Consider the following 13,429-nt stretch of genomic DNA (forward strand, 5'->3'; position numbering starts at 1 on the left):
AGAACCAAATCTGCATTGACTTTGTAAAAACCACAGCCCACACCCTGTGACTCTCTAGAACCCTGCCCCACTCAGCTAGTTAGTGTTGCATCACCAGAGACACTCTCATCACCAGGTCAACCAACCCGGCCTGTGCACCTAAGGAGGCTCTTTTAATGGTTGAGCTTTACAGACAGGTGGCATCAGGCTTAGGGGGGCTCTGGGCCTTTTGCTAAGCTGCCCCAGGCCCAATACTGATAGCAGCTAGCCTCAGTTCACAGCAAGGCCACTCCACATGCCCTCAAGTCCAGCACACACAGCAGCCAACCACATATAGCTTTGTGGCTCCTACCAAGTAGCTGAGGGCTGATAACAGGCAAGGCTGAAATTAGCCTGCACAGGAGCCCCTCCCAAGAGACACCAGAAACAACACATCCAGAAGCCAGCTTCAGACCACACGAGAGCACTACCTAGTTATCCACACAAGCAGCCCACCCACAGTGGACTCAACAGGAATAAGAGTCCACTGCGGTGAGTCCCCTCTGATGGGTCAGTCCCCCAAAAAGCAGCTCATACACTGTGGGTATAGCCAATCCTCACAGCCAGTCAGCCTGGGAGTCAATCCCAGTGGGTGCACTGATGTGCCAAAAACAATCAAGGTTCAACTACAACAGGAGAATAAACACAATACTCACAAAGGTCACTCCCAGAACACATGCACAGGTGATCAGGGAGACGGCACCACTGGACCACACAGGACACCTACTACATAAGTCCACCCAGCAAAGACTGAGAGGCATAGCAGATCGACCTCATACATAGAAGCTAACATGAAGAGCAGCCAGAATGAAGAAACAAAGAAACAGGTCCCAAATAAAAGAACAGGAGAAACCTCTAGGAAAAGGATTAAGTGAAGTGGAGGCAACCAAACTGCCAGAGACAGAGTTAAAAATAATGGTTATAAGAATGCTTAAGGAAATTAGAACTTCAACAAAGAGATAGTAAGCAAAATGAAGGACATAGAAATTATTAAAAAGAAACAGTCAGAAGTAACGGATACAATAACTGAAATGAAGAATGCACTAAAAGGAATCACTAGCAGACTAGATGAAACAGAGGATCAAATCAGTGACTTGGAAGACAAGGTAGCATAAAACACCCAATCAGAACAGCAAAAAGAAAAAAGAAAAAAAAAATGAGGAGAGTTTAAGAAACCTCTAGGACAATAGCAAGGGCAACATCTGTATCATAGAAGTACCCGAAGGAGAAGAGAGAAAGCAAGGGATTGAGAATCTATCTGAAGAAATAATGACCGAAAACTTCCCTACCCTGGTGAAGAAAATGGACACACATACATGTCCAGGAAGTGCCAAAAGTCCCAAACAAGGTGAATGCAAACAGGCCCACACCAAGACATGTTATAATTAAAATGGCAAAGGTTAAAGACAAAGAGAGAATTGAAAAAGCAGCAAGAGAAATGAAACTAGTAAATTACAAGGGAACCCCCATAGGATTGTCAGCTGATTTCTCAACAGAACCTTTGCAGGCCAGAAAGGAGTGGCAGGAAATATTCAAAGTAATGTAAAAATAAAAGGCCTACAACCAAGACCAGTCTACCCAGCAAGGCTATTATTTAAAATTGAAGGAGAGATAAAGAGCTTCTCAGACAAGAAAAAGCTAAAATAATTCATTACCACCAAGCCAGTATTACAAGAAATGTTGAAAGGACTTCTTTAAGAAGAAGAAGGGGGAAAATAAACAAACAAAAGAAGATCAACAATATAAATAATAAAATAGCAATAACTGTGTACCTATCAGTAATCACCTTGAATGTAAATGGATTAAATGCTCCAATCAAAAGACATAGGGTAGCTGAGTGGATAAGAAAACAAGCCCCATGTATGTGCTGTCTACAAGAGCCCCACCTCACATCAAAAGACACACATAGACTGAAAATAAAGGGACGGAAAAAGATATTTCATGCAAGTAGAAATTAGAAAAAAGCTGGGGTAGCAATATTTATATTGGACAAAACAGACTTTAAAATGAAGACTTTGATAAGAGACAAAGAAGGACATTACATAATGATAAAAGGATCAATCCAACAAGAGAACATAACCCTAGCAAACATCTATATACCCAACATAAGAATACCTAAATATATAAAACAACTATTGACCAATATAAAGGCAGAGACTGATAGTAATACAATCACAGTAGAGGACTTTAACACCTGACTATCACCAATGGACATCTTCCAGACACAAAATCAACAAGGAAACAGAGGACTTAAAGGACACATTAGACCAGATGGATGTAACTGATATTTTTAGAGCATTTCACCCAAATGTAGAAGAATATATATTCTTTTCAATTGCACATGGAACATTTCCCAAGATAGACCACATGTTAGGACACAAAACAAGTCTGAATACATTTAAGAAGATTGAAATCCTATCAAGTGTCTTCTCTGACCACAGTGATATGAAATTCAAAATCAATTACAAGAAAAATACTGAAAAACACACAAATACATGGATGCTAGCATGCTACTAAATAATGAATGGGTCAACAATGAGATCAAGGAAGAAATCTAAAGATACCTTGAGAAAAAAGAAAATGAAAACACAATAACTCAAAATCTATGGGACACAGCAAAAGCAGTCCTAATAGGGAAAGTCATAGCAATATAGGCCTAACTAAAAAAACAACAACAAAAATCTCAACAATCAAACTTTACAACTAAGGGAACCAGACAAAGAACAGCAAACAAAGCCCAAAGTGAGTACAAGGAAGGAAATAATAATGACCAGAGCAGAAATCAACAATGTAGAGGATACAAAAAATATTAAAGATTAATGAAACCAAGAGCTGGTTATTTGAATAGACAAACAAAACTAACAAACCTTTAACCAGACTCATCGAGAAAAAAAGAGAGAAGACCCTAATAACTAAAATCAGAAATGAAAGAGGAAGAGTGACAAAGGACACCACAGAAATATAAAAAATGTTAAGAAAATAATATGAGCAACTATACACTAAAAAATTGGACAATCTGGAAGAAATGGATAAATTCCTAGAAGCATACAATCTTCCAAGGCTGAATCAAGAAGAAACAGAAAAAAATCTGACCCAACCAACTACTACTAATGAAATCAAATCAGTAGATCAACAAGTTCCCAACAAACAAAATCCTGGACCAGATGACTTCACATGTGAACTTTACCAAACATTCAAAAAAGAATGAACACATATTCTTCTCAAACTATTCCAAAAAATTCAACAGGACGGAAGGCCCCATAGCTCATTTTACGAGGCCACCATTACTGTGATTCCAAAATCAGACAAAGACATTACAAAAACAAAAACAAAACAACAACAACAAAAAAAACAGCTATAGGCCAATATCCCTAATGAACATAGATGCAAAAATCCTTAACAAAATATTAGCAAAGCAAATTCAGCAATACATTAAAAAGATCATACACCATTTTCAAGTGGGATTCATTCCTGGTATGCAAGGTTGGTTCAATATCCACAAATCAATTAACGTGATATACCATATAAACAAAATGAAAAATAAAAATCATATGGTCATGTGAATAGATGCAGAAAAAGCATTTGACAAAATCCAGCATCCATTTATGATAAAAAAACTCTTTGCAAAGTGTGCACAGAGGAACATATCTCAATATAATAAAGGCCGTATATAACAAATCCATAGCAAAAATACTCAAAGGGGAAAAACTAATAGCATTCTCCTTAAAATCAGGAAGAAGACAAAGATTTCCATTTTCACGACTTTCATTCAACATAGTACTGGAAGTCCTAGCCACAGCAGTCAGACAAGAAAAGGTAATAAAACTTATCCAAAAGAGAAAGGAAGAAGTAAAACTGTCATTATTTGCAGATGACATGATACTATACGCAGAGAACCCCAGAGATTCCACCAAAAAACTATTAGAACTGATACATGAATTTAGTCAAGTAGCAGGATACAAAATTAATATTCAGAAATCAGTTGTATTTTTTATACACCTTCTTATATCATATACAAGAATAAACTCAAATGGATTAAAAACTTAAATGTAAGACTCAAAACTGTAACACTCTTAGAAGAAAATATAGGAAGTAAACTCTCAGACATTACCCTTAGTAATATTTTTACTGATAGATCTCCTCGGGCAAGAGAAACAAAAGAAAAATAAACAAATGGGACTACATCAATTAAAAAAGGTTTTGCACAGCAAAAGAAACCATAAACAAAATGAAAAGACATCCTACTGAATGGGAGAAGATATTTGCCAACGATACATCCGATAAGGGATTAATATCCAAAATTTATTAAAAACTCATATAGCTCAACACCAAAAACTAAACAATCCAATTAAAAAATGGGCAGAAGACATGAATAGACATTTCTCCAAAGAGGACATACAGATGGCCAGTAGATATATGAAAAGATGCTCAATGTCACTGATCATCAGAGAAATTAAAATAAAAACCACAATGAGATATCATCTCACACCTGTCAGAATGGCCATTATCAATAAATCAACAAATAACAAGTGTTGGCAAAGATGTGGGGAAAAGTCAACCCTTGTGCACTGTTGGTAGGCTTGCAAATTGGTGCAACCACTATGGAAAACAGTTTGGAGTTTCCTCAAAAAATTAAAACTAGAACTATTTTATGATCCAGCCATTCCACTCTTGGGTATTCATCCAAAGAAATCCAAAACACTCATTCAAAAAGATATATGGCAGCCCTATGTTTACCACAGTGCTATTCACAATAGCCAAGATATGGAAACAACTGAAATGCCCAATAGATGATTGGATATAGAAACTGTTGTACATTTACACAGTGGAATATTACTCTGCCATAAAAAAAGAAAAGAAAAGAAATCTTACCATTTGCAACAACATGGATGGACCTAGAGGGTATTATCCTAAGTTAAATAAGTCAGACTGAGAAAGACATACCATATGATCTCACTTATATGTGGAATCTAAAGAACAGAATAAATGAAAAACAAAACAAATAGACTTATAGACACAGAGAACAAACTGATGGTTGCTAGAAGGGACGGTAGTTGAGGGATGGGTGAGAAAGGTAAAGGGATCAGGAAGTACAAATTGGTAATTACAAAACAGTCACAGGTGTGCAATACAGTATAGGGAATACAGTCAATAATATTGTAAAAGCTATGTATAGTGTCAGATGGGCACTAAGACTTATTAGAAGGATCACTTCATACATTATATAAATGTTTAACCACTACGCTGCACACCTGAAACTAATATAAAATAATATTGAGTGTCAATTATAATTTAAAAATATATGTGTATAGTTACAGAATGTAAAGTGTAGCATAGGGAATATAGTCAGTGGTATTGCAATAGCGATGTATGGTGTCAGATGCGTAGTAGACTTGTTGGGGTGATCACTTTGTGAGGGATGTAAATGTCCATCACTATGCTGTTTGTACACCTGAAACTAATTAAAAAAAACACCCTTGCACAGAGAAGTTTTAATTAAATGTAGCTGAATCTGGAATTAGTATACTTTATCCTCCTACCTGGGATGGCTCTGGAGAAGATGTACATGTGCAGAGTAGACAGGGAAAAGGAAATGGATAAGTTGAGAAGTAATTTAATAGCATAGAGAACTCTAATATTCAAGTGCAATTGAAACTAAAGTTATATAGGAGCAAAATCCTCAGTCTTTTTCCTTTCTGAATTCTCCCCAAGAACCAAGTAATCTCTAGCTATGAGGTTTTGAATGTCCATATATTTATACATTGGCTTTGAGTTATTTCCCAAACACTCTCTTTAGACTATGCTTATAAATAAAATCTTCACTTTCAGTAGATAGGAATCAACTCCTCTGAAATGTAAATTTTGGGCAATTTGCCTTATTAAAATAGAATACTGAGTCTGTGTGTCTATGTAGCAAAGAAAACAGGACCTCTCTCTTCCTTCCCATTCCTCCCCTTCCCCTCTCCTCCCTTCCAGTCCCTTCTCCTTTTTACCTACCTATTTCCTTCTTTCCTTGTTTCCTTCTTCCTTCCTTCCTTTCTTTCTTCCTTCCTTCCTGTCATGTTGCTTTCTGGATGTGGGTGGAAATTATAAAACAGTTGACCGGAAAAACACAGTATTTTAATATTTTGGCTTTCAAAATATTTGTGAAATCTTCATTCACAAGCCAGACTTCAATGGGAACATTGCCTGATTTCCATGGTGACATGGGAATCACCTGATTATAAAACTCTCCTCTTCCTCTGTTATCCATCCTTCATTTCATCTCTCTAAAACAAGAATGCTTTCTTTTCATTCCTAAATTCTTCTTTTTATTTATCTCCTTAAGTCCTTTATTTTGAGGAGATGTTTTACTGTTCCTATCAGTGTCACTTGCCAGGGTGCTGATTTATCATAAATGACACTAGAAAAAATAAAAGACTAATTTATATTCATGAAGTCCTCATTTGTGCTTTCTAAACAGACAAAATACAATCTGTCTAACCTCTCCACAACAATCCAGAGGCCTGTTATTTTGTGACATTTTCTTTCCAACATAAGTAGGAGTATGAAAAGTAAAAATCTCACAAATAAAATCAAACCGAATATTTTTCAGAGAAGTAAAAATTAGAAGGAATCACTAAGTGATGTTTTAATTCTTAAACTTAATTCTTAAATAGCCAAGATATGGAAACAACTGAAATTCCCAACAGATGATTGGATAAAGAAATTGTGGTACATTTATACAGTAAATGAAACAGAAACTTTGGCCTAAAATTTGAGAATTATCACAATATATCTCTTATGTGGAAATAAATATCTGCATTGACAAAAGAACAAACAAAAACCAAAAGACACCAGAAAATCTTTTTTTATCTCTCTTTTTTAAATATCCTGTTAATTTTGACTATATCACATATCTCAACCTATATATATATATATTCTTTTAATTAACGCCATAATATTCAAGACCTCCCAGTGAAGCCTGACGGGATCAACTAGTTTAAAAATAACTTACATAGAAGCTTCCCCACGTTCCTAGACTTGGCTATGTTCCCCTTTTATGTTCTTTTGCAGCACTCTGTTTTTTCCCTTCATTGAGCTTTTCACGATTGCAATGTAGGCAACTACTTTGCAAATATTGGTTTCATGGCTTCTCATTACACTCAAGCTCCATGATGAATATGCTGCAGTGGTCCTGTCCCCACTGCACAGTTGGGACTGAACACAAGACCGCTCTGATATTATATATATATATATATATGGCAGGGGTGCCAAAAAATGTATACACATTTTAAGAAAGGAAAACTGTATTAAAATTGTAATACTCAACATATACTGATAACAAAAGATGAACACAAGTAACGTTTGACTTCTGCAATTACAAGAAGTGCTCAGTGTGGTTACCATCAGCATCCAGACACTTCTGATTATGGTGAACTGCTGCCTGAGCAACACTGACCAAAGTGTCCACTTGTATACATTTTTTTGGCACCTCCAGTATATATACTGTACTTGTTCAGAAAACTTATTGCTTAATGAGTTGTGATCTTCACCATCATCTTTAATGAAAGTTTCCATAAGAACAGAGAGATGGCTCCCCTTGAAGGGACTTGGCTTTGGGGTAAACCTACTATGCTGGTCCAGTGCATCACAGCTTCTGATTCTATCAAGGGCCTGGGGATGAGTGTTCCATTGTATTTGCAATTATATCCTGAAAATAAAAACAGTGAGTAATGTGTAGCCAAAGTAATTGTGTGATGAGGCCATGATTAGATTTACACTGTGACTAAGCTCATTCTTCTTCCAGCAGAAGTTGAAAGCAGGGGAAAATAAAAATGCTAGCTACAGTGGAGATGCGAGAATCATTGATGAGCTGAATGGACTTGGGAAGCTTCAGAGTTGGAATCTGATGCTAAATGATTTCCTGTCTCAGCAGGGCAGAACCAAATACACTGAAATAGGGTAAGAAACATTTTTTGAAGGGTGAGCTCAGAAAACAGCCTGTTGGTAAAAATACCAAGAGCGGCTAATGGGTGTGGTCTTTTGGGGTGTTGAATGCTGGCTCTTTTAAAATATGGCAATAAAAACCGGATGATCAGGCAAATCTGGGTGTATTATTCACAAAGTCATGGAGAAGGAAGGGCAAAGTCAGGACATTTTTGAGGCTTTGGAGTCTGGTTTAAGGGTTAAGATTGGGTAAGAATCATGACACACTAATAACCAATGATGCAGTCGCCATGGGAGTACATATATCCAAGGCATGGAAACAACCTGTTGTCTGTCAGTGGATGACTAGATCAAGAAAATGTTACATATAGGTATATATTATTCAGTCTTAAAACCGAAGAAAAATCTTGCCATTTGTGATGACATGGATGGACCTTGAGGGCATATATTAAGTAAAATGAGCCAGACAGAGAAAGACAAATACTGCATGGTACAACTTATACATAGAATCGAAAACAAACAAACAAAATTGAACTCATAAAAACAGAGTAGAAAAGAAGTTGCTAGGGGCTGAGGGAGTGGGAGAAATTGGAAGAGGTTGGTGAAAGGGTAGCCAATTTCAGAGGAATAACATCTGAGGATCTACTACTATATAACCTGATGACTACAGTTGATAACACTATACTGTATGATTGAAATTTGCTAAAAGAATCGAACTTAAATATTGTCACCAAAAAAAACGGGGGGGATAAATATATAAAATGATGAATGTGTTAATTAACTTAATGGGGGAATCCTTTCACAATGCATACCTATATCAAATCTCATTGTATACTTTAAATACCTTATAACTTCATTTGTTAATCATACTTCAATAAAGCTGAAAGAAATAAAATAAAGTTGGTGGATCCGGCAAGGCAAGAGTTTTATGGTGAAGTTTCCAAGAGTCTTGAAGAGTAAATAGTCATTCGATGCTATCTAGTGAAAATCTGGACAGTCTGATATTTGGTGAAATGGGATTTTGGAGAAGTTTTCAAAATGAATAATGAAATTATCTGCAACTTTGATCTTCGTGGGCCGGAGTTTCTTGGAATAGTAAAGTCCCGTGATGAAAACAGTGGAATAGTTAGGTCCTGTTAAAAGTCAACGGTGACCTGCATGACTGTGGATAATTTCAGGCCTTTGTAATCTTCTTGCTCTAAAGCATTCTTCTGTTTTAGCACAAGGTGACCCCTTGGAGGAGGACTGGGGAAATAATGGTTACCTTAGCATAGAATTGTAAGTCAGCAGCAGGAAAGAGGTGTGATGTCTTTCAACCTACCTACTCCATCATGAACAAAACTTATTCCTTACTCTCTACTTTAGAGTGGCCCTTAGAGCTCATGAATTTAAATTCATTCATTCCCAGATTTCTAATGAAATAAATATAAAAGAATAAATAAGTACTAGAGCAAGAAAGGAGGGAAAATTGCAGATTCTACTTGTTTAATTCATGTACTTAAGGACTTCCAGAAATATTTGGTGGGTGAAATTATTTGTAGTGGGAACAGATAACATAAATTTATAAGGTTAGTTATTAATGCATTATGCATAGTACTATATATATATATACATACATATATATATGTATATATATATGCATGCAGTATAATATTTCTGATAGGTATGTGGGGAAATGCTATTAAGTAGACCAGCTATAATTTGTTTTGTCTTATTATATGCTTGGTTAAAAATAGCCATTCTTATAATCAAATGAATACCAGATGAAGTGAATATTGTGATTCAATTTTAAAACAAAAAATGTTTCTAATGAAATACTTATTTAATATCTTGGGAAAAAAATATTGCAACTTGGCAAAATGCATTAAAATGCTAAGCAGAATTCTAACAAAGAAAGTCAGTATGCTATGGCCCCTCCATGGAATGGAAGGCTGACCTGGCTGAGGAGACAAGAAAAACACATTAAAACTCCAGTGATTACAAAACTCCACACAAACACACGCCTAACAAACAGTCAGATTATAGCAACAGCATGGTTATTGTTTTAAGTGATTTACAGAGAACTGAACTAGCTGGGATACTGGTGCTCTAGTTCCCTTCTATTGGCCCTTACGCGACCCCTCTTCTTCCCCCAAATGCTTCCTTCTGAGGTAATGGTGGTGAATTCATGCAAAGCAAGGTCACAATCTCAAATGTCCACAGAGAACAGGACCTCAGTATAAGACAGGGAAATGGTCCTGAGTAAGATTACGGGGACCGCTAAGAAATGGTGGAAACTGGTGAGTTGTAGCAACAGCTGCTCAGATCTTGTTGATTGTCACCATGTAGGAATATATGCCCAATGTGCCAGAAGTTTCAATGTTTCAAGATATTCTGGCAATTCAGATTTTTAAAAGTAGTTTAAAAGTACTGCTATAAGCAGTAAAGCGTGCTCTAGGCTGGGTGGAGGTTGGGGGTGGGTGGGGTCTTTTCTCAAATTAAAAGCCATCAGTGGTCTCCTGGCTGACATTATGAGAGGAGCAAGGGACAAAGTGGGTATTATATTGCAATTGTATCTTTAGAATTTAGCTATTAAAAAAAGACGAGGTCCACAGGCAAAATTCAACCTGTAGATTTGTGGGATTTTTAAAAATTTTTGACGCTTACTATATGCTTTATTAGTAAAGCATAGGTGAACACAGGAGCTGAAAGTGAGGCTGGAAGAGTCTGGAATAACTTCACCTACATTATGTTACCTTGGATCTGGTGCCGGAGCCGGAACTTAACTGCATGGCACACTTTACAGCTGTTTCATTCATTCGTTACTTATTGACACTTGCCATGTGCCAGATACCATGCCAGATATTCGTCCATAAATTAACTAGCTTATTCAATCACTAAGTAATTAATTCAACAAATATCTACTGAGCATCTACTATTATCCAGGTCAGGGGGTAGTGGCTAGTAAGAGACAGGTCTCAGCTTCCATCGAATCAGGAGCCGGGAACTCTTGGCTTCTCTGCTGTCATTCATATCCAGAAGATGGCTTGAAAATATTGTGTGTTTTTTTTGTGAGTAAACAGAGCATCATAGAGATTGTGTGTGTGTGTGTGTGTGTGTGTGTGTGTGTGTGTGTATTCCTGTGGAAATGCTGTCTGCACAGGTCCCTGTGGCTCAGGGGGAGAAGCACTCTGTCTGAGCTGGGCTGACAGCTGTAGTTAGTTCTGCGGGCTGAGAGGACAAGAGCACTTTCCTGTTACAAGCACCCAGGCTTCCCACAGTGACCTCTGTGCTTGGCAGCAGGACTCAGACACACTTCTTCTAGAAACTGGGCCTTGCTAGTGAAGACGACCACATGTGAGACTGCCTGTGGAAGCCTGCCCCCATGCAGCTCTCCTGTATCATGGCCTAGAAAACAACCTGCATGGCCCACGGGAGGGCTGCCCTTTCTCTGTGTGTGCAGACCATGGCTAAGGGGGTTTGGGGGTCAGAAGCACAAACATTTCTAAAGTTATAGAGGTTGCCCTACATTACATCCATTGACAAATAATTCATTTTTAAGGTAAAAGCTAGGGCTAAAGGAGAACTGGGAGTCTCCTGATAGCTCTCTGTTGCTTTTTTGGATTCACACCTCTTTTTACAAATGATGCAATGATACTGAAGACATAAAAGGACTCTGATCCAGGCTGGGTGATTTTTTTTTTCTTTTTCTTTCTTTCTCAGGTTCCTTAGCATAACCATTTTTACCATGCCTAAAAAGCAAATTATTATCCAGGGAACAAATGTCAAAACTTTACACGTATGTAAGTGGATTGGTTACTTTGGCTTCAAAATATAGACCATTTCCTGTCATTGTGGTTTTCTAATATTATCTTAATTTTTAAAATCATGATTGTTTAGCGTGCAGTACTTAAACTGAAAACTCATTAAGAATTGCAATTGACTAATTCAGTCCTGCATCTCTCCAATATTTGCATATGGTGGACACTTAAGGTATATTTCTCTTTGACTTTGTCTTTCTCGGCCTGGAGCTGTTCTTCACAGCACTTGCAGCTTTCTTTGTCTTAGAGCTGTGGGCCTCAGCCTGCTCGGCCTGAAGCTGCTTGTGAGCCTTCTCTGCCTTCAGCTTGTGGATGTATTCCATGACAATCTGCTTGTTTTTGAACACTTTCAGGTATAGGCTCTGATACATGTGGCACTCAGTCTTCTTAGATCCATGCTATCTTCTGAGCCGTAGGCAAAGAATTCTCATCCTGCTCATCCAGGTCACTTCCAGCCGTGGCAATGCCCTTTGGTAATACCTACGCCCATATGCCTGCCCATCCTGCAGTCCAAAGTGTTTTTCCAGCATTGAGCTTGGGAACGAACAGTGACAGGCTTCGGATGATCAGCCCATCTTGGATCAGCTTCCCAATCGGCTGACAGGAGTTGGCATTGGCAATTTCATTGGTTTCATTGGGGTCCAACCAGACCTTCTTTTTGTCACAATGGAGGACACTGGATGAGGCACCTTCTGAAGCCTGAGCATGCCCTAGCTCTGGGACCGGCCTCTTCAGGGCTGCCTCCACCTCATCTGTCCCACCAAGGGCCACGGTAGCAAGCCCCATCATCCCTTCCCACCCCAGATCAACCCAGGGTGGAGACCCACGGGTCCTCCATCACTTCCTACATTTCCTGAATATATGATAGAATGAAAAAATGAATAAGCATGAGAGAGTATTGAGGAAGCAGGTTCAAGGAACTGAGATGATGTCTTGAGGTTTTCTTGGTGCAGAAGCAGGTGACAAGCTGTCCTTTGCCTTCCGTGGAGGCTTCCACCCCACCACCTCTGTCAGAACCACACTGACTTTTACTGTTAGGTACAGAAGCTTGCGCTCAGTTACTAAAGCTGAGATGTGAGGAGTACAGGGAAAAGTGAGCTGGATCCAGAATAGTAAATATTTTAATATAAGTTGAAATTAAAAGTAATTTATTCAGGAGGTAGTTTGTTCCCTCTAGGGGACAAATGTAATAGGAAAATTTGATAGAAAATTTAATTCATAATCCTAGACTCAGGTAAAGATTTCCATAAAATCTCTAAACCCCATTAAAGCTGTTTCAGAGAAACATGCGTACACCTTTTATGACAGATATTTTAATTGACTTGATAAATTGAGTTCACCAGTAGGTGCTAAAATCACTGTAAGGCTGGTAGGAGGAATATTTAATTTCTATATCTGCTCAGAAAACAACCTAAGCTTAGAATGCTTATCCTTATGGCTGGATAATAAGGATAATTTGACACTAGTGAATATAAAAAACTTAAGTAGTTCTAATAATTCTCTGTTTATCTCCTCCTAAATGTGCTGTATCTACAGATCACCCAGGTCTCGAGCTTTCATGCATCACCTAGTTCTGCCAATTACGCCTCTGAAATGTCTCCCAACACTCTTCCTCGTTTCCATTTCCTTTGGCCAAATTTACATGCTGATCATTTCCCTCCTTCATCTCCTTCACTGCTGTT

At 37.8% G+C, this 13,429-nt stretch overlaps 1 pseudogene; it reads right to left on the bottom strand.

The window, feature by feature from the left end:
- Positions 1-640: 640 nt before the first annotated feature.
- Positions 641-12,454, bottom strand: LOC109454104 (large ribosomal subunit protein eL19; annotated as a pseudogene).
- Positions 12,455-13,429: the final 975 nt, after the last annotated feature.

The sequence above is a fragment of the Rhinolophus sinicus genome, linkage group LG05, assembly GCF_036562045.2.
Source record: "Rhinolophus sinicus isolate RSC01 linkage group LG05, ASM3656204v1, whole genome shotgun sequence".
NCBI classification, from domain to species: Eukaryota; Metazoa; Chordata; class Mammalia; order Chiroptera; family Rhinolophidae; genus Rhinolophus; species Rhinolophus sinicus.